This window comes from Candoia aspera, chromosome 2, assembly GCF_035149785.1.
Source record: "Candoia aspera isolate rCanAsp1 chromosome 2, rCanAsp1.hap2, whole genome shotgun sequence".
Classification (NCBI taxonomy): Eukaryota; Metazoa; Chordata; class Lepidosauria; order Squamata; family Boidae; genus Candoia; species Candoia aspera.
Window position 1 is genome coordinate 147,737,502 of NC_086154.1, and position 25,640 is coordinate 147,763,141.

General features: G+C 42.5%; 1 protein-coding gene and 1 long non-coding RNA gene across 2 annotated transcripts in view; one reads left to right on the plus strand and one right to left on the minus strand.

Moving 5' to 3' along the window:
* Positions 1-25,640, plus strand: part of KCND1 (potassium voltage-gated channel subfamily D member 1) — a 66,422-nt gene that overhangs the window by 22,843 nt on the left and 17,939 nt on the right. The gene's annotated exons all lie outside the window — the stretch shown is intronic.
* LOC134490816 (uncharacterized) lies at positions 10,499-17,608 on the minus strand. Its single transcript, XR_010067249.1, has 3 exons — positions 17,535-17,608; positions 10,603-10,663; positions 10,499-10,557 (listed from the first exon to the last, which is right to left on the minus strand). It is a non-coding gene; the product is annotated as an uncharacterized LOC134490816 (long non-coding RNA).

The window sequence follows — 25,640 nt, forward strand, 5'->3', positions numbered from 1 at the left end:
GGGCTGTCGCTCCACGCCCGTTGCTGGGGTGCGATGTGGGGCGCGGGGTCCTCCGCTGGTTTCGGAAGTCGTGCTGCTCCCTCCCGCGGTCGGGTTGCCTCCGTCGCCATCTCCCCTTGGGGTTGGAGCTGAGGCTCGGGTCGGGTGGGGTGGGCGTCCATGGCTCCGGGAGTCCGCGGTGCCTCTGGCCTTGGTCGGTCCTCCTCTGTCTCTTGCCGCGCGGCTCGCCCTCCTTGCCCGCGCCGCTCCGGCCTCATCTTGCTGGTCTTCTCGCCGTCTACTCCTCCCGCGGCTCGTTGTCGTCCGGTGGGGCTCGGCGAGGCTGAGTTTATGACTCTCAGCTTTATGTCATGCGCTGCCTGCCTCTGAATAATACTCAGACACTGGTTCGTGGATCAGGCTCTGATTTATTCACAGCGCAGTTACAGCGTCGGAAGAAAAAAGCTGAGAGTGACAGGAGCGCGCCGGTGCGGGGTTTAAATACCCCGCGCCGGTCAGCGCCCCCTCACTCGCGGTCACGTCACCCCCCTTTGTCCAATACGTTGCCCTGCCGGTGGGTGAGGGGTTGTGAGGCCCCGCTGGCGTTCCGGGATCGCCCATCATCGGGTTTTCTATTCATCCGGTGATTGCTGTCAGCTGGGCGATCTCCGTTGTACTGGCGCTGATGGCTTGGGTGTGCTCCGTGATCCGTTTAGTTATTGTTTGTTGGCCGTTAGTCGTTGTGGGTTGATGGCTGCTTATCTTGAGCCCCTTCACCTCTTTCCTTGCTATTGTCATGTGTGCCATTGCGCTGATGACTTCAGCTCAACGGCACTCATGACAGTTGACCTTGATCAGTTGCTAGCTTTTGTGGGGGACATGGGCAAGAAATCTTCAGTGCTACTTCTTGCTACTGTCACCATCAACTGTCGGGTTCTGAGGCTTCTGCATCTGCTTAACACCGAAAGCCATTTTCCAAGTATAGTTCTCATGGAGTCTGTTCAACAAGTTTAATTGAGAAGAATGGAAGAGGTTATAAGAAATCCTGTTTCTCTTCTAAGACCAATATAGTGCACAATACATTAAGGTGGAGATTTTCTTTCTTTCTTTCTTTCTTTCTTTCTTTTTCTTTCTTTCTTTCTTTCTTTCTTTCTTTCTTTCTTTCTTTCTTTCATTCATTCTTCCTGTGAACTGGTGAATTGGCAGGTCCCTTCACTGGTAGTGGAAAAGCTTGCAGATGGTTGCTTACCCAGCAGTCCCCAAGATCTTTATCAATCTGGGAACCAAACATTGCACTGACCAGCCCACTTACTTTGCTGCAGAGAAAGAGCTATGCAAGTCGGATTGATGCTTCTTCTGCTCATACAGCAATAGGAGCAGAACCAACCACCCATGAGTCCTTGCAGTGGGTAGGGTCCTGGCAGGTGCCCACTGATGCCACACACCCCCAGCCACTAACCAGTGGTGTTCATGGGGGGGAGGGTCAAAACAGGCAAGATGGCAGTTGTATCATTGCAATTGAAGCCCTCCCATATCCACCTATACAAAAGGAGTGGGCTTGGACTGTGATGCCGTGACTGCCATGTTGCAGACACTGCTGCCACTAGCTGTGACTTAAGATCAGTCACTCTTTGACATCACCTACTGTATGTTTTTGGAGTTTCCTTCAGTTTGTTCTTTATTTTTCCTAAAGCAGAAAGGTTATGGGATAGGAAAAGAAGAGAAACAACAGCTTCTATTCTTCCAATAGAGTGCTATTCGGTACTCATTTAATTGTCACAACTCTTCTCTCCCCCCCCCCTCCTGAATATAATCCTGAGAATTGGAGATTGGGGTGGAGGCTGAAAGAATTCTGTTCAAAGTCTGTGCTACCCACTATTTATTCCCTCCCCTCAGCCATACCTACACTGAACTTCAGTTCTGTGGTTTTCCTGGGAGAAAAAATTAAAGTTAAACCAGTTTGATTGTAGTGCAGATATGCCTTGAGAAGAACAGATGGATGGGGTAGAAGAGATTTAGCTGGGAGAAAATATAAGCCCTGGTCCTGAAATCATGGAAGGTTTTTCTAATGGCTGTGCATTGTCTCTAGTAATTTTTCTTTAAGGAGGGGGGCTCTAAATAAATAACTCTTATGCTGTACTGTTGTTTCAACAGAGCCTTTATTATTACCCCAAATGCTCTTTGCTGCCCCTAAGTCCAACAATACTGTAGTATTCCTGGTCTTCTGGAAATTAGGGGTCCAGAAGGCACGTCCTTGAGCAGGGGGGAACAAATCCCATGCAACCCTGTTGCTGAGGTCTGTTGTGGTTGGAAGATTTATTGTAGCTTTCCCCATTGGCTATGCTGGCTGGGGATGATGGGAATGGTGGCCCAGCATCTCTGAAACGTCTGTTTGTCCATTCTTTTCATTGCCCTTGAAAATGAAGGATTGTCCTTCAGGTTTTGAGAGCTTGGTGTAATATTCCTTTATGACTATTCTGAATCCCTTGTTCTTTTGCTTGCATAGTAGCCTTTCCTCCATCTGCTATAATCCCAGGCCATTTTCTAGGCTGACTGAGGCTGATGAGAATTGTAGTTTCAAACATCTGGACCATACCAAGTCAAGAAAAGCTGCTGTACAATCAAAGAATTCCAGTGTGGTGCCTTGTCAAAATGATTTGCCATCCATTCACACATTGTTTCCTCTGGAATTCTTTGTAACTGTTCTATAAAACTTCAGTCAGCCTATATAAATTCTTTGGCTTTGTATGGATTTTGAGTCCTTTGTGCCCATTTTAACAAAGCAATGATGGGGTCAAGGAAAATGTGACATTTTCGTTTCAACTTCTGAATCTACTATCATTAGTTATTATTTCTTTTATATTGTAACCATTCCCTAAAAGGCTCAGAGTTAAGTGGGTACTGCTGGTTCTTCTTCTCCCACTCATTTTATTCTCACAATAACCCTGTGAGATAGGTTGGAAGTGTGGATAGATGAGAACTAACAATGCGTTTTACCACTGGAGCTACCCAATTCTAAGTTTGCCATGACATCCAAGTGGCTAATTATGAATCGGGAGAGACAATCCATTTGACTAGGAATTGTAATCTAAAATACCTGCAGGGCAGTGGTTCACTTATGTCAGAACCTTCTAATGGTAATCAGAATTGGAACTAAGCATTCAATGAACAAGGTTTTTTCTGTATGCTGATTAATAAGACTTAAGAAGAAGAAGGTTAAGGTGATAGCACAAGAATTCCAGTGAGAACTTTTGCTTTCAAATGTGAACCTTATATATAAGCATTCTCTTAGCTACTTGCTTTCTTTCTTTTGCCCTTTTGATGAAAGGGGATGGGGGGGGGGATTTGTCTCTTTTGTGATGGCAGAACAGCCTGCCCCAATTACTGTTTACCCAAAAGCTACTAGCCTTATTATTAGTGAAAATCCATGTTCACAAAATACATAGATACTGTACTGGTCTCTTTTGGTTAGTAGTGGGCAACTTTTTAATGGCCAGGGGCTTACATAACATTTTGCAGAGGTTATGAGGACCATACTGGTGAGGAAATGATGCAAAGTGTGTTTGGTTGTGTGACACATATGTGAGGATTTTTTCTTTTTTGTCTGGATTTGGGGAAAGAGAAAATTAAGAGAGAATGGGAATGAGAGAGAGAAAGTGAGAGAGAGAGAGAACAAGTTAAGAGTACTTTAAAGTTTAGGGCTGATACTACACTGTTCATCTATTTCATGCCTCAAAAAGGTGAAAGAGTGGACTGCTGAATTTTGGCAATTTTGGATCAAAGGAGTTTCTCTTGGCCATGAAATAGGGGGTACAGATTTGCTACCCACATTTTAGGCAATAACACACTTTGCCTATTTTGTGGGGGGGGTGCCTTCAAGTCAGTTTTTGACTCTTGGCTACTACCTGGAAAAGTCCCTGCAGTTTTCTTGGCAAGATTTTGGAAGTAGTTTCCCATTGTCTGTCTGTCTGCTTCTTTATTTTATTTTTATCCCGCCTTTATTATTTTTATAAATAACTCAAGGTGCCGAACATACCTAATACTCCTTCCTCCTCCTCTTTTCCCCACAGCAACCCTGTGAGGTGGGTTGGGCTGAGAGAGAGCGACTGGCCCAAGGTCACCTACTGGTCTTGTGCCTAAGGTGGGACTAGAACTCACAATCTCCCGGTTTCTAGCCTGGTGCCCTAACCACTACACCAAACTGGCTCTATATTTGCTTAATTTGCATCATAATATTGACAAGCCAATCCTGCTGCATTTGAGACCATCTATTCCTTTGGCAAAGTAAGCCTTGGATTTCTACTCCAAAGCCTTGCCTTGTATGTACCACTGCTGAGGCTACCTTGGCCGATGTTCATGCCATTTTCCAGGTGGGTAAAAATGAGTGTGAAGCAGGGAGCAAGGAATCATAGGGAGTGTGAGTATGTGTTGTGGGGCATTGATGCCGAGAGGAAGAGAGAGTGGCGGTCAAGATGGGGACCATCCTGTCTAAGGCCATCTTGCTGATGATTTGAATTCAAAATTATTCAAGGGTGCTTCATTTTTAAAAGATTATTTCTTTGACTTCTGGGGGAGGAATGGTGAACTAGCACGTCTCTGAATGAGCGGAGATGACAACCGTGGCAAAGACTGAAGAACCTGTGAGAAGGCCTGTTCTACGGAACCTCTCCAGATAAGGAGAGGACAGCTGCTTCTCACAAGGAGACCTCAGGACAGTGGTCTCCTGCAGGTTTGAGCACTGGGAGACGAAGGGAAGCCATCATGCTCTTAATTGTGGCAGAGCCTTTCAAAGGACACTGGGTTCGCTAACCTCACTTTCTAATCACTTTTGGAAATTACCTATTTAGCTATCTTAAGGCTATTAGAGATCTTTAAAACGACAAGTTTGAAAAGTCACCTGGTGAGTTTAACTTCATTCTTGAATAAAAGAAAAATGAACTTTAAGCTTAAGAATGTAAAGAATTGGAAATAAACAGCAAAAAGCTAAATAAGACTTTAATCCAAGAAAACTATAAACAAGGGACCCAACAAATTTGGAATATTAGGACTTTTACTATAAGAATTGGGAAATAATTATATAAATAAGCTGCCTTTTGTGGGAACTAAATTGTTTTGTCTATCCGAAGTCATAACAGAAATTTGAGACTTTATGATTTCAGAAATTGGACACTAGAGGAGATTAAAGATTCCAGGCAGAAACAGAAAAGGGGGAAGAAATGAAAGCTTGCCCTTTGTTTTTGGTTAGTACTAGAATTTACAAAATGACACAAAACATTATAACATTTGAAATACTCCAGGAGATCTTTGAAGAATGGGGTCAGAATTAGCAGCTACAATGTCAGCAATTATATCAGCTATAATTATAATTATAATTCTATCAGCTATATATTATAGATAGCGTGTGTCCAAAAGATGTTAATGAAGGAATGACATATGTGAAAGAGAATATTTTGAGAGATTTACAGGATAAAGAAGTGAAACAAATTTTGCCTGATATAGAAATATTAGAACCAAAAATACTGGAAAATTTAAAAAGCATGGATTATGAGATAGCTAAAGTGGAAACACAAATGACAAGCCAAGAGAATGACCTGGATAAGGACTTTCTACTGGATATACAAAAGACGTTGGCTAAAGCCTTGAAAATTAAATTGGAAATATAAATGATAAACCAAGAGAATGACCTGAATAGTGACTTTTTATTGGATTTAGAAAAGAGGTTTGCTAAAGTCTCGAAGAAGCCTTTGGGATGTGAAAAATAAAAATCGAAGAGAAATCAAATTCTATGACAACATCTGAATGAATTGTTAGAAATAAAAGGAAGGAATATAAAGCTGGCTTGTTTGACCAAGGTTACAATAAGTCATGTTTCTGTAAAGCTCTGATAACCCTTTATGGACTTTTTGCTGACACCAAGACTGAAAAGTTGATGATTTATGGATTTGCATATGGATAAGGGATGGGTTATAGGAAGAAGAGATATTTGTAACCTTATAGAGGGTGATGAGTTATTCAATCTGTTTATACATGTGATGAAGATTGGAAGTCCCTTCTTTAAATATTTCTTCTTTTTCTTACTTTCTCTTTTTTCTTTCTCTTTTTCTTGCACTTTTTATTCTTTCTTTCTATTTCTCTTTTTCTCTCTGAGTTTAGTTTGTATTTGCTTTTACTATTGTAATCAAAATTTTCAATAAAAATTATTTTAAAATAAAAGATTCTTTCTTCCTTCTCAACCTCTGAAGCTTCTGTGAAAAGACTCTCTCCATCGTATAAACAAAATGGAGAACAAAGCAAGGACATTAGCAACATATAGAACAGTGGGGAATTTAGCTTAGAAAGCCATAGGCAGAGTTTTGGATTGGTCTGCCTGGAACTCCTTGGAAAATAAATATCGCACAGGTTCAAGAAAGAAAGAGATTTGCTTCGGAAGAGATATTGTAATTTCTAATCTGCTGGATCAATGGTAGCCCTAGAAATCAGGCAAAGGAGGGGTGTTAATGTGTGCCTGGATATAATTGGGGGGAAATTCATACTTCTCTGGATCAACAGGAATTGTCACAGCAGCATACAATAGTTATTTGACTTCATATAGATCGATTTATTTAGACTATATTCTGCTCATGCTCAAACGTAAGGGGCTAGGAAGGAACATTCCTGAGAAAGAATTCACATGATTTCGATCATGTAGGGGCTCTCCTTTTGTTTACAGAATCCCAGAGTCTACCACTATTGAGCACAAATGTAAAATTGTGGCTCAAAGAGTGTTGGTGGCCCAGGGACTAGAACCTATTATATGCAAACACAGTGGTTGGCCTAAAGTACACTTGTGGCCCTCCCAATATTAAACTGCAATTCCCAGAAGCCCCAGTGGTGAAGGAGGTTGGGAACTTTCAGTGAACAACAGGTAGATTCTAGAATCATTTGGGAGCGCAGTTTGATACTCATAGAGGGCTAAGGGTACTGGATTCCTACACTAAATTCTCAGCCTCAGTTTTCCTCCTCATCTACAAAATATGACTTTGAGAGAGAAGGGTTTTGGCTAAGGCCAGTTATGGTAATAACTTTTAAAATGTTTTGTGTCAACATAAAATCCCATATGATAGATGGGAAACACAAACTAGAGGAACTTGCCCACGGAAGAGAAAATTACCATGCAGGGTACAGCAGCTTTTTTACTGTTATTGTTGTTGCTAAGTGTTCGGGAGTACAAAATCTTTGCTGATCATTACAAAGCACCAGAAATCTGATTTAGCATTTGCTCACCTCTGATGAACAGGTCTTTCATTGATCTGCCCCCATGAACTCCATATTAGCCTTTCTATTCCTTCCCTTGTATTTTTCACATTAAAATTCATGTCTGTAAATTCCGCAGGACATAAATGCTAACAAAAATCCAGATTCACGCCCTGAGGCTCATAATATCAATTTCGGCTGTAAAGAAAATAGCAAAGGACAGAAAAGGAATTGGAATGAAAGGGTCTAACAAAGAAAGACTGAGCAAATTAGTAGCATGTACTTCTGGTTTGTAAGGATGAGGGTTTGGTGGCTAAGTCAAAATATTATCAAAAGAGGTATGTTCTAAAGACAGATTTAAAGGGGAAAAGAGAAATATTATCAGAAATGTTAACCTGATCCATATCTGATGTCTTTCAAATATGTTGGGACTGCAACTCCCAGAATTCCTAGTCATCATGTCCTTCAGCCAAAAGTTTGAAATTCTGGAGGCTGTAATTTCGTCATGCCTGGAAGGAAGAGGGAATCTCTTCTTAATTCCAGGGAATTTTTGGCATGGAGGGCAGTAACCAAGAAGGTAGAATCTGCAAAAGAGACAAAATCTAATCTTAATCATTCCAGTTTTATATATTTCATATATTCATCACCTATGCAGGTTTTTCCCCCATGGCATCATTCATACTGATCTTGGCATTTAAAATTTGTGAAGTCTTCTAAAAACACAGAATTGTAGAGTTAAAGCAAGACATTATGGGATAGCATACAAGCGGGTTGATGGAGCATGGTGGCTAACAGCCAGATCTGGTTAGTTCCCACTTCCAAGCTCGCCTCAATCATTTATGTGTGGTCTTACACAAAGCCCAAGGGTAGCTTGTCATGTGAAACACACCAGTCATCATCATTGTTCCTGACAGGATGATATATTTCAAGGATTTTGAATATTCTTTGGCAGAGCATTATGAAGAGGCTGGACAGGGAGATCTATAGCAGAAGAATTGTTAACTTTCAAGAATTCCTAGCCCTGGACCAATCAGGACAGAATGTGGGAGGGCTGCCTTCCTATCACCCACCCCTCCCATTGGTTGGGTCAGCTGATGTTCAGATCCCTTTGGAGGAGCATGTGAAGAACGGGGGCACTTAGGATCCTGTAGACGTTTGTCTGTCTGTGAAACTTTCCCTCCTGCAGCATCGCCAGTGGGAGTGCATTAGGGCACCACCAGCTAATGACAGTTGCTAATGACAGTTGGCGGTAGTAAGTCTATCTTCCATCCAAGAGGGAGCCCTGATCAGCTTGAGCTTTCAAGCTCACAAAAATGCCAAAGGTTAATATTAATACTGTGTTCCAGCATAACCATCTTTCAGTCTTCCATGACTGAGTGAATGTTGCCAACTGACCAGAAGCCCGGTCTGCTGTCTGGTGTAGGTTTTGAATAACATCTGGAACATAAGAATTGGCAGGCAATGTTTGGGGGGCATGGAGATAAGCAGAGGCTTCCTGAAAAACTGCCAAGACCCCTTGACCTCTGGAGTCCAACACCCTCTCCCTTTCTAGCACCTTCCCTCCAGTGAGGAACAGCAATGTGGGGATCCCAGAGGGAGCACTGTTTCCCCAGCTGTCCTGAGATCCTTCCTCTTTTTTATTTTCTAGGCCTCTTCCCATTTGAAATGATAGCTTTGGGGTTCTTTTTTCCTCTGATGAGCCTTTATTTGATTTATTCCTTTTCCCATTCAATTAGTCATGTCATTTCTGAGCATATTTTATTACATAATAGCAGATCGCTTTAGTTAGATTAATGATGTTGCTATATAAGCTATTTAGCTTTCTGCAATCTTCTAGCACCAGTCCCTGTCCCAAGAGGAGGTGCTGTGCCGGCTCACTGAAGAACAAAAAGGACTGCCAGTCTCGGTCAGATCGATCTTCCTTCAGGCCAGTGTCCTTTTCTTGAGGGCAGAACTAGACGTGATGGCAGCAGGCCTCTGTCTTCAATGTGGGTTCAGCCAAGCGGAACAGGGGGGGGGCAGGGGAACTGCAGGGAGGGGGATCCTTGTCCTGGGATAGAGGACAAATGTCCCAGCTTTCCCCACACTATACCTACCCATGTCCGGGTATGAGGTTTTCTTTTAATGACTGCATCCTATCATCACACAATTTGTTCCCATCTGATGTTTTACTCTAAATCAGGGTTTCTCAACTTTAGCAACTTTAAGATGTGTGGACTTCAACTCCCAGAATTCCCCAGCCAGCCATGCTTAAAGTTGCTAAGGGTAAGAAACACTGTTCTAAATGTTCTAAATTCAGACCACTGCACAGATCTTGATGGGTTTTATCAGGGCCTTTGTAATTTCCTACCCCCTTCCGTTTTTCTTTCATCCTGATTTTTCCATGTTCTTTATGAAAAGATTGCCTCTGTTCAGAACAGGAAATATTGGTTTTGCTTTTGTTTTGACAAGATGCATAACAGTGATATAATAGCATCAATGTGGAGGGGGGCAGACTTTCCAGCCTAATTGTTGAGGTCTCTTTTATCAAATAAAACAGATGAATTGAATCTATTGGACGTTTAGCACATCTATTTTATTTGTTTTTTTTTAATGGAAAATGGTGCCCATGATTTTCAAATTTCATCTTAGGGACTGCAGGAGCTAGGAGCTGCATACAGTTCTCAGGCTGCAAGTGGCCTGCTCTTGGAATGGACATGCTGGAGTTGAATGAACTGATGTGCTGTCAGGTAACTTTCCTATAGAAGAAGAAACCCTGGGACTATCGATCGGGGGAATAAGAACCAGGGTTAGCAGCCTAACCAACTGATATTTTGGAAAGGCCCAAACTGGACCTGGAAGTTTTATCTGCTGTACTAAATTAGGAAAGTTTAGTGAGTCCCAGAATGGGCCTGGAACCTGGACAGACATGATGGGCCTGAGATCTGCAGCCCTGTATGGTTCTGGCCGGACACATCAGAACTTGCCTTTGCTACCTGGAACCAAGTGCCTAAACCAGTCTTTCTCAACTTTTTAACCCTGGAGGAGCCCTTGAAATATTTTTCAGGCCTCAGGGAACTCCTGTACATCCAGGCACAAATATAGGCCAGAAGTTACAAAATTATTATATTCGTTTCATGGGTAGTTCTGTATATTTGCATTAACAGTGTTCTTAAACTGAAAATAAAGAATGAAACTTGCCTCTTTAATGTCAAGTTGCCCAAATTTGAAGTAAGTTTTAAAATAAATCGTGACCTCTTGCGGAACCCTAGGGCTCCACGGAACCCTAGCTGAGAAACCCTGGCCTAAACTCAGTAAATTTTTCAGACTCACAAGACTTCCTGGTGAATAGCCAAATCATGTGGTCTAAAAGCTTTATAGACATGCCCTCCCATCCTCAGTCATACATACTTGTTTGCTTTTGAGTATAAGAATTTCTTCTTCCCAGATTGGTGAGTGAACCTTTATCTATCTGATGTGTTTCAAAGAGAGAACACTTTCCATTACTCAAAGCAGCTAGCAATAATAGGCAAGCAAAAATCAAGCACATTAAAAATATCAGGACTTAATGAAAACATCATTTAAAAAACTAGAATAGAACTGTCAATGCCCTCCCAACTCAACAGAAAAACGGCTTATCCGTCAAAAGTCTGCCTCAATAAGAATGTTTTTGTCTGCTGACAGAAAGAAATTAGAAAAGCTTGGATTTCATGGGGCTGCACTCTAACCCAATATGCTTACCCTCCATCTTCTGACCAGTGTCCTGGTGGATCTAAATTGAGCAGAAGACAATCCCTACTTTGATTCTCCCCATATAATCCCTTTTTGACAGCCCTAAAATATTTACAGCACCTGAAGTGATATAGAATGGGTTTGAATGCTTCAGAGCACCAGCTTTCTGCTTCCTCATCTGATGAACTAGAAAGGGCTGAGTATAATAAATATGAAGAGCACTAATCTGCTAAAACAAACCCAGAATCTTTTCAAGCTACTGCAAATAAAGCCATCCTCTGTGACACCCATTTTGCAGAGTGAGCATCTTTGTATGTATATTTGCTTATCCTGCAATCCTCTGTGCATTTTCTGGAAAGGAAGCCCCATTGGATAAAACGGGGCTTCGTTCCAAGGAAAATTGACAAGGATCAAGCTGCATGTCTGCTTCTGTGTGGATCATGAGGACTAGTGTCAAGCAATTACACATAACCCCACCACCAGGGCCTCAGTGGGCATCATCTGCTGATTCTCAACAGCTCTTCAAGTTGTAGGATATTATTGATGGAGTTTTTAAAGGTTAATAAAAGAACTCCAAGCAGCTAACAGCAACTTTGCAGAGTAGAAGTGTGAACCAAAAGAGAAGTTGCACATTAAGCTTAATTATGTTCAGAAATAAATTCAATCTTCACACTGTAGTTAGATGAAGAAAAATAGAGATAGCTTACTTTTATTCAGTAGATCTGGATACAAGTAGATTCATAGTACAAAGCACTTAGTCATCACTGGTTCTTTGTAGGCACTTTCTGTGTGGAATAGAAAGGGCGAGGATGGTAGGGGGAGGGCTGCATTCCTGCAGCAGCTCCTGCTTGCATGTCTGCCCACAAGGTAATGGAGATTGTTAATCCCCAAGCCCAAGATAAAGAAGGAAGTGGAAATCAGATGACCCCTGTGACATCCCACAAGCACAATAGAGCTGCGATTTGCTAGAGTGACCCCCTTATGCTTATGAGACAATGCGGAGTTGATCCTGATAATTCCAACATCATAGTAGAAGGTACTTAATCATCACTGGTCTTTGTAAACTTTCTTATGGAAATAGAAATGTCTGAGTGCAAGCAAAATGAGAGGATGAGAGCTGTAGCACCTCCTGCTTGCAGGTGTGCCCAAGAGGTAATGGAGATTGTTAATCCCCAAACCTGAGAAGGAGGAAGTGGAAATCAGGTGACCCATGTGACATCCCACAAGCACAGTAGAGATGTGTTTACTAGAAAGACCCCCTTATACTTACCAGACAATGCTGAGTTGACCCTTGATAATTCCAACACCCCTTCTCAAGTTAGCATGTCTCAGAGTCCACAAGGTTCAACTTCTTCCGCAGTTCTTGGTAACTGCTCCTTGGCAATGGCTTTGTGAGAATGTCCGCAGTCATGTTCCTTGTGGGACAATAGTCTAGTTTGACTATTTCTTGCTCTTGCAAGTCTTTTACTACATGATACTTAACATCAATGTGTTTAGTTCTCCCATTAATCTTTTCTGACCGTGAGAGTCTAATACAACTTTGGTTGTCTTCATAGACCTGAATAGGGGTAGATTCCTCTATTTCCATGTCTTCATGCAATAGCTTGAGCCATGAAACCTCTTTGCATGCCTCTGCTGCTGACACATACTTTGCCTCTGTGGATGAATGTGCAACTGTAGCTTGTTTACGGCTTCCCCAGCTTACTGCTCCACCCCCATAGAAAAATACATACCCACTAGTGGATTTTCGGTCATTAATTTCTGCCCAGTCTGCATCTGTATACCCCACTAATTTAGGATTGTCAGTGGCTGGTAGCTTTAGTTTTAGGTGTATAGTGCCCTTTAGGTACCTTCCCACCCACTTAATACCAGTCCAGTCTCTCTGGGTGGGTGTGCTAGTTTTTCTGCATAGAACATTTACTGCAGCTGCTGTGTCTGGCCTAGTGGTAGTGGCTAGATACATTAGCTTACCTATAGCACTTTTATAGCCATTGTTCTCAGGTAAGAGTTCACTAGGTTCCTGTTGCTTGTGGAAACCTGTTTCCATTGGTGTTGGCATAGGATTGGCATTTTGCAGTCCTAAGCTCTCCAACAGTTCTAGGATCTTTTGCTTCTGGCTTAGAAGAAAGCTTCCATCTTCTTCTTTTTCAATCTGTATCCCCAAGTAGTAGCTGGCACTGCCCAGATGCTTGACTTCTACTTCTTTGTTCAGGTTGGACACGATTTCATCGAAGTCTCTTTTGCTATTATGGCAAATCATCATATCATCCACATAACAAAGAATGTACACCTCTCTGCCATTTCTGTGTCTTGTGTAGAGGCAGGGATCAGCTTTGCCTTGAACAAAACCTTGCTTAAGAAGTACTTGGTTCAACTTCTTATTCCATGCTCTTGCTGCTTGCTTCAGGCCATAAATCCCTTTCTGAAGTTTGCAAACGAGTTGCTGTGTCTGGGGATTGGTGAAGCCTGGAGGTTGTAGCATGTACAGTTCTTCCTCTATCTCTCCATGTAGAAATGCAGTCTTTACATCTAGGTGTTCAACACTCATGTTTCTGGAAGCTGCTAGACTCAGGAGCATTCTGATTGTGGTATGTTTTACAACGAGAGCAAAACATTCATCGTAATCAAGTCCATATTTTTGCAAATAGCCTTTTGTGACTAGTCTAGCTTTGTATCTTTGTACTTCTCCGTTTTCATCTTGTTTGGCTTTGAAAACCCATTTGTATCCTATGGCTTTTTTGCCTTTTGGTAGTTTTGTCATGGTTTGTTCTTGTGTAGAGCCTCTAGCTCTTCTTGCACTGCTTTCTTCCACTTGCTTGCTTCATCTGGTGGCATTTGCTTCACTTCATTCCATGATGTAGTTTCTTTTGGTAACAATGACCTTGCGAGGGGTAGGTGAGTCTCTTGGCTGGAACTCCTTTGTTGGGTCATGATGAGCATCTTGGAGCAGGTTCAGGAGTGGCACTTGGTGGTTCAACCCCTTCTGCATCCTTGACCTCATCATCTGACTCTGGTGGAGTTTCTGCCTGGGCTTCTATCTCCCTCCGGGTTGGTGTGGTGGTTGTGTCTTCAAATGTTGGGCTAAACGTCTCAAGCTGGTAACTGCCACTGTTGGTTTATGCACAGTCATCATCAGCATGACTATGGTAGCCTCTCTCTCGTTCACTGAAGTACACCACTCTGCACGTGCTTACTTTCCCTGTCTTTGGGTTCAGGATTCTGTGTCCCGTGCTTCCTGGAGCATACCCAATCATGATGCCTTCTTCAACTCTGGGGTCTAGTTTGGATCTCTTCTCCTTTGGTATGTGTGCATAAGCCTTGGATCCAAACACTGTCAGATGCTTTACGCTTGGTTTGCATTCATGCCGTAGCTCAAAAGGTGTTACCTTGTTGGCTTTGGTTGGCAGTCTATTCTGTAAGTATGTAGGTGTTAAAACAGCATCTGCCCAGTATTTGTTAGGCAGACCTGCTTCTAAAAGCATACATCTTACCATGTCCATTAGTGAGCGATTTTTCTTTTCTGCAACTCCATTTTGTTCAGGTATGCATGGAGTGGTTAGTCTGTGTTCTATACCGAGCTGTGTTAGGTATGTTTGCATGGCTTGTGAAATAAACTCAGCTCCATCGTCGTTTTGGAAGGCTTGAGGGGTTCTGTTGAACTTGGTCACCATGGCTATGTATGTTTTCAGCGTGTCCGCTGTTTGGGATTTCTCCTTCATTAGGTAGGTCCCACAGTATCTGGGGAAATCTTCTATAAAGCATAAATCATATTTATTTCCACCCACTGATGCTTGAAGAGGTCCACACAAATCAGTATGGATAAGTTTGAGTGGCTTGGTTGCCTCCCTTTCTCTTTGTTTGGGTATGGCTGGTCTTGTTGCCTTTCCTTTGATGCATATCACACATTTTGATTGGCATTTATCATGGTTGCTTATTTCAAAATCTCTTACCATGTCTTCAGTTTTCATTCTTAAAATTGTGTTAAAATCATGGTGCGCAAAACGTCTGTGCCAGGTGGTGGCACTGTTGTCCTCCTTTTGCTGATGACAGGCGAGGCTGACATCTGGTGGTGGTCGCAGTGTAAACCTGGATGCCAACCTTTTGAAAACCTGTAACATAAATCTTTTCTCCACTGGCGACTTTATATTGTCCATTAGCATTAAAAATCACACCAAAACCTTTGTTATTCAATGTTGAGACACTTAGTAAATTGGTTTTTAAGTCTGGTACATAGAAAACATCTTCTGCTATAAGATCTTTGTGTTCACTTCCATTGATACATCGCAATGGCATACTTCCTTTTCCTTGAATCAAAATTGAATTGCCATCTGCTAATGTTATGCTTCCTTCTGTGGTTTCATTTAGCTCCCCAAAGTCATGTTTATTCCCACATAGATGCCTGCTGGCCCCCAAATCAATTACCCATTGTCTAGGACATTTATTGGTATCAGCTTTATATACAGTGTGTAAAGCCTTTTCACCTTAAAAAATTTTTTTGTTGGATTTATCCTTGGAAAAATCTTTCTTGTCCTTATTTCTGCAGAACCTTGCAATATGTCCTGGCTTTTTACATGAATTACAGATAATGGCCCTTTTATCTGTCCCTCTGTTTTTCTGGTGTGTCACTGATTGCTCTGGCTCATGTTTACCCTTCGTTTCTAGGTAACCAATGTCTCTTCCAGGCTCTCTATTGTTTTGCAAATTCTTTTGCCTTCAGCATTCTGATCGGATTGCTCCCAGAAGCTGAGGTTTTTCCCTTCTAAATTCAGGCCAGCAACAAATTGGAAAAATCTGTTTGGTAGCATACTCGGCACAAAAGACAGTTTTTCATTCATGAGATTCTGGACTGTGCTCAGCTGATCAAAGATTGCCTCTAGCCTGATCAGGTGGTCATTTACATTTCCATTGTCTTCCAAAATGAATGCATGCAGTTCTTGTAACAAAGAGATCACTTTCTGATCATCAGCTTCTGTGTATAGGGTGCATAATTGCTCAATCATTTCCTTAGCAGAGAAATATTTTTAATCTCTGCTAATCTGTGATCTGGAAAATATCTAGCAATAAGAATTTTAGCTCTCTTATCCTTTTTCTTCCACTGCCTTTTGGCTTCCTCCCCATCCTCTGGTTTAGGTTCAGGTAAATCCAGAACATCCAAACAATCTTCAAAATCTAGCTGCATCCTCAATCTGAATAGCCATGCTGAGTAATTATCCTCAGTCAATTTTGGTATGGGGGGCACTCCCTCCTCTCTCTTTATTGTTCAGAGAGAAGAAGAAAAAAATTTCTGAACTTTGCCCTTTAAATGTGCAAGCAGCTTCCTTTTGGCTGTGAGGCCAAAAAAAGCCCTTTCAAAAATCAGTTCTTGGTCAGTATACGGGACTCTGCTGGACTGCACTGGTTTTGTCCTGGGTCCATAACCCTTGACGGAGTTTTTAAAGGTTAATAAAAGAACTCCAAGCAGCTAACAACAATCTTGCAAAGTAGAAGTGTGAACCAAAAAGAAACTTGCACGTTAAGCTTAAATACATTCAGAAATAAAATTCAGTCTTCACACAGTAGTTAGATGAAGAAAAAAAATGTAGCTTACATTTATTCAGTAGATCTGGATACAAGTAACTTCACAGCAGAAAGCACTTATTCATCACTGTTTCTTTGTAGACACTTTCTATGGAAATAGAAAGTCTGCTTGCAAGCGAGATGAGAGGATGAGAGCTGCATTCTGCAGCACCTCCTGCTTGCCCGTGTGCCCAAGAGGTAATGGAGATTGTTAATCCCCAAACCCAAGAAGAAGAAGGAAGTGGAAATCAGGTGACCCATGTGACATCCCACAAGCACAATAGAGATGTGTTTACTAGAAGGACCCTTTATGCTTATGAGACAATGCTGAGTTGACCCCTGATAATTCCAACAATTATCAAGGACTGCCTACACTATCAAAATTACTCAGTAGCTGTGAGAGTTATAAATGTGGACTGGGAGGGGAGGGGAGACATGAATAAATTATGGATTTCTATGATATATGCTCTGCAGCCCTGACCAGGACATTTTTGAAAAAAGCTCCCTTCTTCATTGCATCGTTGATGAAATGGTTCCTTGTTAATCCATTGGGATGCACAAAGAGTTCATCTTACTTTCAATCTGAGTCTGATCCTACAGGTTGGGTTCTTTTGAAACTACAGTACAAAGATGCTGCTCAATTGTTGCACAAGATAAATTGCCAGCAGGAGATACCACAGAGTTTCCACTTATTTTAAAACTTTTAGCTGAATCAGATTACTATGGCTCCTTCACTTTGCTTTCTCCAGTCCTCATATAGTCTTTCTTACCAACTAATAATAAATTTGACAAGTAAATAAATAAATAAAATAATGTAGAGCCATGATACTAAGATAGGACAAAATGGAGGGAAAGGACTGAATAGAAAACAGGAAGATGCTGCATCTTCCTCCTGGGAATTTAAAGATGGAATTAGAAAATCTGACTTCTGACCTAGAAGTCTTATACAGATTGGAGCCACTAAGGCGAAATCACTGGGCACAGACCTCGGGGGTCCTAATTTCAGCACCCACATAACTTTAAAAAGAAAAATCAACAGAGAGATCTTGCCTTACCTCCCATTTCCTTCTCTGCCCCTCCTCCTTCCTCAAAGACTCTGGAGAAGTGTAGACACCACAGACAATGGCAGATTTGTTCTGCAGTGCCCCCAAATGCTTTTAAATGTAGAAGGAAAGAAACCAAACGTGCCTGTTAAGGCAAGGTTCCTCAACCTTGGCAACTTTGCCAAGCAAAAAAAAAAAAACTTTGCCAAGCAAAAGCAAGCTTTGCTGGGTGGGGAATTCTGGGAGTTGAAGTCCACACAGCTTAGAGTTGCCAAGGTTGAGGAACCCTGTGTTAAGGGATAGGGAGTTTAAGAATAGGGAGGAAGTGGGGAGGGAGGGAATATTAACAGCACCCAGTAGTGTGCATGCCTTCATGTCCCAAGAAGGTATCATACTCAGGCTTCCTCAACCAGGGCAGCATTACTGTTTATCCATCAGCGCTCTGATCAGCCTCCCAAATTCCCTTATCTGCCTCTGATAGCACATGAGCAATTGATGCCTCAAATTATGCAGGATCAGAAAGTAGAATGATGCATTTCTCTCTCTTTGCTAACACTGGAGCCTGAGGCCTTCCAACAAAGATGAATAGCAGGGATTCAAGACAGTCAATAGGAAGTACACATTCATGCAGGGGTGGTGGAAATAAGCCTTCTAGCTCCACCCAAGTCCTGTCCACCGGTTCCTGTGCTGGTAGAAAACTATACTGGCATAAAATTGATCTCTGTGGTACTGTCTTTATTTACAGTGTGCAGCACACATTAAGAATAGGATTTGGTGGATCTTTCCAGTTTTGTTTGCCTCCCCCCTCCCCCCTTTAACATGGTCCAGGGCTGGGCTTGGAAAGGATGTGAGTTTCGACAGCTGGACTAGTTAGCCAACTGTCAAAATGTAGTCTGTTTTTGCACAAGTATGTTCATGGGTTCCTTTTGAACATAACTTTCATACTATTCCAGGAGAGCACTAACCCCGCTATTGGTCAATTACTGTTCCAATTGATCCAGGTTTCCAATCTGTTGAGTACAGGGAAGAGGCTGTTTTGAAAAAAATGGCATCTTCCTATTGCCCAAAGCAGAATGGCCCTGTGCCTAAGGGCCAGAGAGAAGGGGGTATACCCACATCAGCCTAAAGTGGCCAAGAGATGCCACACTGATTGCACGTGCTAGAGATGACCTGACTTTGCCACTAGCAGAATTTTTGGTGAAGCTTGTCAAGTGTATCCATGGCAAAACCTCTTTTGGGAGACGGGGGAAATACTACTGTACTTGAAAACTGGGCAGCTAAAGATGACCTAAGGTTGCCTCATGGTTGGGCTGGTAATTAGATGAAGGCAATTTTAAGAGGACAGAGCAGAAAAAAGAGGTCGCTAGGTCATGCTTCTGCCACAGATGCAAGTGAAGGCCCCTAGAGAACCACAGGGTCTTCATAGTTTTCTGAGGCAAACTGATTCAAAAGGTGCTGGAAATCATCAAAAATGGGTGGCAAGTTTTTTCACGCAAATGATTTCCATTTTCTGCAAACATGGTTTGACTTTAGTCTTGCACGATTTTACTTTTCTTTTGTTAGCATCACACTACAGGTCATCCTCGTTTAGTGTCCACAGTTGGGATGGGCAACTTGGTCATTAATCAAAGGGGCAGTTAAGTGAAACTGCAACTGTGCTTATGATCTTACTTCGGCTTTCCCTTGCTTTACAGACCTGGGAAATGCGAGGATTGTTCGCAAAGCTACTTTTTCATCACCGTCATAACTGCAAACACTCACTAAATGAGGCAGTCGCTAAACAAAGACTACCTGCAATCAACTATTATAAAACAAGAAAATAGTTTTTTTTAAAAAACTTATTAAACCTTATACAGTAGGGAAGCCCTGTAGATCAGAGGTTGGCAAACTATGGCCCGCAAGCCAAATCTGGCCTGCCACCTGTTTTTGTACATCTTGCAAGCTAAGAATGTATAGATTGGTGGGTGGGTGACAGATTGCCAGGTCTGAGACTCAATCAAGCTCCTGGGGTGAAGGGTGGGGCTGAGGGGTGGGGCATCCTGGATGTGGTAGCACCTATCAGCAGTCCCCTTGCTAGCAGGCTGGCACCAACCATTGGCTGGCATGTTCCTTAGTGGGAGCGGAGCAAGGGCAGGATCTGGCTGTTTACAGAAAAAGTTTGCCAACCCCTGCCTTAGATCAGTTAAATTACATCTCCCACCATCTCCACCTTGGGCCATGCATATTGTGATTTGGCCATGTCTGGAGTGGCATGGTTTCTCTATCCTATGTCCAAACCAAGCCATCCTAAGGTTGTCTTTTCCTCAAAACTGTATTTCTGTGAAGGACTTGAATGAAGGAGCAGAGAAGAGGTATCTCAGATGTGTAGCCCTTACAAAACTGAAATTGAAAGTGTAGAGATCAGGATTAGAATCCAGAATGAGCTTGGGTGGATCGGCAAGTCAGTCTTGTCATTAAGACAGTGAAATTCAGGACAGAATTAAAGTGAAGCACTGTGTGGAAAGCAAAGCCAAAAGGCATACTGAAAAAGAAAACAAGCAGGGTACATATTGAAAAGGAAGTGAACAGTGGATGATTCTAAATAAAATAAGCAGTAAAAGTAAAAAAGAATCAGACTAATTCAAAGATCTTGGGCTATGATTTTCCTGCAGCCCAACCTCCCTTGCAGGACTGTTCTGCAGATAAGTAGGAGTTACCCTAAGCATTATCATGTATAATTCATCATTAATTATGCAGCCATTGATTAGAAACAGAAGGGTATTCTCCAGATGTTAAGAGGCACTTTTGGTGATGGTGGGAGTGTAGCAACAAATGTGTTTTCTTAAGAAACTCACAGTACCAACCTACTTTATTTCTCTACCATCTATTTAGACAATAAACTAATTATTTTAAAAAGTAAGATACATTGCAACCAACATTAAAAACCACTAAAACATTTTAAGAAGCCCCCATTTCTTACTTCCACATTTTAGTTTGACTGGGAGATGAATTAGGCTGAGAGACTATCCTGAGGACCCTCACAGAGGGTCCCATGGATTCAGAGCATCTATTTATCTGCATTTAAATACTTCAAATCAGGCACATTTTCTTCTTCATAAGGCTATGCCCGTGCCACCGTAAAATTTTTGAACATTATTTGCTTGTGAGAGGAAAAGTCTATTTATTCCTTTTGCTATTTATTCTCCATGGCTCCAATGACTGACTGTAGCCTTGCAGTGCTGTAGGTTCCTGTTGCAGGAATTCAGTGGAGCAACAGTCTGTAAGCAGCTTCCTACAACTGAACTTTAGTATATGTAAAATACATTTTCTTGCAATCAGTTCTTGCTTCTCTTCTGTTGCCACGATCAGTTTCCTTTGAGTAGAGAGTCCTGTCCATTTTACTTGTGTGTTAAAGCAGCATATGTATTCATTGGGTTAAATAAACAATAATCATGTCTATAAATGGCTGGGAAGAGCCATCTGGTGTAGATTGTCAGTTCCTTGTGCTCTTCTCTTAGCCAGAAGTTATAATCTTCAGGGAGGGGTAGAGTTCCTGTGTTTATTACTTTTTTTTTTTTTACAGAAACTTATTTTTTAAAACTACAGAGCATTTTAATAGGAGGTACTGTGGCACAGTGGAGACAGAAGGTTTTTAGTTGCCCCAAATCATCTTCTTATTCAAGATACAGGAACTCTACCTTGTATAGAATTTGACACCTCTTCTGGGACCTCTCCAAATTCCTGGATTGAAGATGCCACGTAGTCAAAGGCAGCAACTGAAGGCACCTGGCATTCATATATATATATTGGCTGGATAGCGTAGTAGTTAGAGTGCTGCCCTTTGACACTGGAGACTGGGGTTTGAATCCTGGCTGGTGCCTACCTTACCAGTAGGGGTCCTTGGGCAAAGACCCTCTAACACTTCACCTGCCTACCCCAAATATGAGAGCAACATGAACTAAGAGAGTCATGCTGGCTCAGACGTTGCCCAGATTAACAAGGTCCATGCCAGATGTTGGGGAACCAGGACAATCTGACGATAAGTGGTCTACTGGAACAAACCATACGTGGACGAGACAAGAGAACCTGGAACTGATGGAATGCTACTGCAACAGTAGACGTAATGAGAGGGGGTATATGAAGCGTATGAGGGAGCTATGGATGGACAGAAGACCTGCATCCACACTGACTGAGAAACAGCTAGTTACCCAATGCCTCAATATAGTGAAGAGGAAGCTGCTCTCACAATTTGAGATAGACCAACTATGCATTACTTCCCGGACTCAAGAAGACCCAGAAGAACAACTGGAGGTGCAGCCAACACCTGAAGCTGGAATGTCACTGCCACCCCCTCCATTACAGAGCACAGCAGCTGATGTGAGGCAAAAGATCATGGATAAATTAGCTACAGTCAAATCTTGAGACTGTCAGGATGGAGTCTGAGTCTGAGGAGGATCAGCCGATCGCAGAAAAAGCGAGAGAGAGCCTTGAGCAGCAAGATCCAGAGCCACCGATTGAAGACAGACAGGAGGCAGATTCACCGCCACCTATCGGTGTGCAAGAAAAGAGGCTGGAAAGGCGGGCTGAGCAGTGAGAGAAGCGATTGGCTCCTCTGCGAAAAAGGCGGGAAAGCCAAAGATATAAAGAGCGCCAGAAGCCAGAGCCAGTTGTCGGAGACAACCGATCTCCTCTCCCTGCGTTGCCCTTGGAATGTGCTGCCTCAGCCAACCTCCTTACCTTGTCTGCCGACCCCGAGCCTCCTGCCTCTGCTGCCTGCCCGGCTGTCGCACTGCTGCTTGCCTCAGAGCCTTGCCTTGCTTCAGAGTCCAGTCTTGCCTCAGAGCCCTGCCTTGCTACGGAGCTCGGCCTTGTCTCAAAATCTTGCCTTGCTACTCGGTGATTCTAGCCTTCCAGTCAAGCCTGTTTTCACCTTGCCTTGCTGCTCTCTGATTCCAGCCTTCCAGTTCAGCCTTTCTTGCCTTGCTTTGCTGCTGTGTGATTTCCAGCTTCCCGGTCCAGCCCTGGTTCACCTTGCCTGCCACCTTACTGACTTGGGAAATAGCCTATCCCTTATTGCCTTTGAGTTAATGTGTTTAACAAACTGCAGATAAAGAACTTTACTGAACCTCTTCCATGTCTAGTCTAGTTGGCCAGGACAGAGACTGATTACCAAGGCTCAGTGGAGAAGTACCATCAGATAGTATGCTAGAAGGAGATGATGGGAGATTTGTACTTTCAGACTTGCAAGATTGATGTCAGCATTCCCAGGTAGACCAGACAGGAAACATGACCAGATAAGCTAATTCTACTTTATTGTAAGGCTACACTAACAGAATCTTGCAAGTCTGGAAGTACAAATCTCCTGCTGTCTCCTTTACAGCCTGAGAAGTTAGGGAGGGTCCCTTCTGAGCCTCTTTATCCTCCCATTATGCCGCTGCGGGCTATGCCCTCTCTTATCTGACCATTCCCTAGGCAGCATCTCTTCACCCTGTTTTTCAAGGTCTTTCTCACATACCATTACAGTTTCTTTTAAAATCATTACTCCCACAATCCTCTCATCTTGTCTTATATCTCTATTCAGTATTTCAAGAACCAAAATGAACAAGAGAGCAGACAGTGGGCATCCCTGTCTTGTTCCCTTTTGTATCTCACAGGGTTTTGTCAGTCTCCATTAACAGTTATCTGTGCTTTCTGTGAAGTGTAAATTGATCTTACCCATTTTATAAAGTTCTCTCCAAAGTTCGTATCTTCCAAAACCTTGAACAAGAAAGCCCAGTTCAAATTGTCAAGGGCCTTCTCTGCATCTAAGAAAACCAGTGTGGCTTGTTTTTCATTATGTTGCTCCAAATATTCCAAAATGTCCAAAGCATTTCTAACATTGTCCTTTAACTGTCTTTTAGGTAAAAACCCACATTCATATTCATTAACAAATTCTTGCAAAATTATTTTCAGTCTATCAGCTAGAATCACTGTGAACAACGTGTGGTCATTATTCAATAATGATATTGGCGTACAGTTTCTTGTTAAAGCCGAATCTTGTCCTCTTTTGGTATTAGTGCTATATTGGCCTCTTTCCAAATTTCTGGCATGTTTCCTCCCTGTAAGATAGAACTCATAATGTTTCGTAAGGCTTGAAAAAGTTCATCCTCAAAACATTCATAATAAAAACCTGATAACCCATCTGGTCCAGGCACCTTTCCTGATTTAATCTTTTTTATAGCTTCAGAAACTTCCCTTACTGTTATAGGTGAAGGCACCTGACATTCTGATCAGGTCCAGATGTTACCCCATTTGTCTCCAAGATAAACCTGGCCTTGATCTGCTGAGTGCTAGCAAGATTTCAGGTTAGCTGATACATTTATAGGGAATGCAAGTTAGAGAAATATGTAAATGAACTTGAGATCAAAGGACAGCTGCAGAGACAGTTCTCATAAGGAAGGATGAAAAAGGGTTGTTGTTTTGCAATAAAGCAAAGGTACTAATTGTTATCTGGTAACATAAAACACGCATAAAGGTGGAAGATCAAGGGCTGATGTAAGCAACTGTGGGTAGCAGCAGCTTGGGGCAGCAATCAGTTGTGGGAGAGAACAATGTGAAACAGGATACCAGAAAGGAATGGAAAGTTTGTTACTGTAAATCTAGCACTAATTGTGATCCAGGTCTCAGTTCCAGGGCTCCAATGGAACAGGTAATGGTACAATCAATTTGAGAGTGATCCTGACTCCATGCAAAAACCTCTTTCCTCATTCCTGAGCCTAAGAATGGAGTTTGTTTCACAAACTATTTTATTGTTTCACTACATCAGTGTTCGGGCCAATTCAGATTTGGTGCTGGTAGCCCCAATGCCTGCCCCAGAAATCAGGTTTATCGTATGATGAAAGGCTGTAGAAAGGTTGAGCGCAAGCTCTGCATGCCCAGAGTCCCAAGGGACACCTCCAGGCAGGACTAGAAAAGGCCTCAGAGACCAGTCACTACCCTGCACCTGGTGCCCCCTTCCTCCATGTCTAGATTTTAGTTCCCATCAGCTCCAGTTAGCATGGCCAATGTTAAGGGAAGGTAAGAGTTTGGTGTAAACAATACTGAACTAGATGGGCTAAAGATTGGACTCAAGAGAAGGTTGTTTCATGTTTTTCTAGAGCGCCTGTAGTTTCAAATGTAATTCAGTAGGGAGTGAAACAGAGGCCCACTGGATTTGCTGTATCAGAGGCTTTTATTAAGAGCTGCTTCTAGATATTTTGGGTATAGCAAGCTACGGAACTGTACAGCATACAAGTGCCCCGGTGGTAGATCTGAAGGACACACTGGTGTTTCAGATGCAGCTTTCCCCTTCAACACATACACTAATGACAATCAGAAGAGATGTATATATATATAGGAGAGAAAACACTACCTTGAAATGTATTAGCGCAGGGGTAGAGATCATGGTTCTTCGGCACCCATCAGACTCTCTGCCTGTCAGCCCTCCCAGGCAAATCAGACAGCAAACACGATGAGATGAGCTAATTCTACTTTATTGTAAGGCTACTTTAACAGAATCTTGCAAGTTGGAAAGTACAAATCTACCGCCCTCCCTATTTACCGCTGGAGTAATTAGGGCGGGCCCTTCCTAAGTTTCTTCCTCTGACCATTCCTCTGTTGGGGGCTCCTTTCTCTTGTATCTGTTCATTCCCTAGGTGGCATCTCTTCCCCCCTTCCAAGGTCACCCTCACATTCCAACATACTGCCCCACCCAACTGTTCTTTTTCAATTATTTTTATTAAAAATAAATCAATGGGAAGTGGGAATGCTGCTAATCTCCAGCATCACCTTTACAGTATTTCCAAGAGCATATCAAGGCCCACATTGGATTTTCACAACACTTAGACAATAAAAATGGAAGGTTTTTAGGCCAGTGCTTTGCTTGGAGTTATGTCTATCTGTTCCCCAATGCCTGGGGGAGGCGCCAGGTTCTCAAGCCATCTGGAAGGCCTGCAGAGTCAGGGCCATCAGATTTGGATGGAGGAGGAGGCTGTTCCTCAGCGTGGGTGCCACAACAGAGAAGGATGCCTCCTGGATCCAACTAGATGACACTAGTTTAACAGAATGGACCCTGAATTTGCCCACTCTGCCAGATCTGGTGGGACAGGCAGAAACCATTGG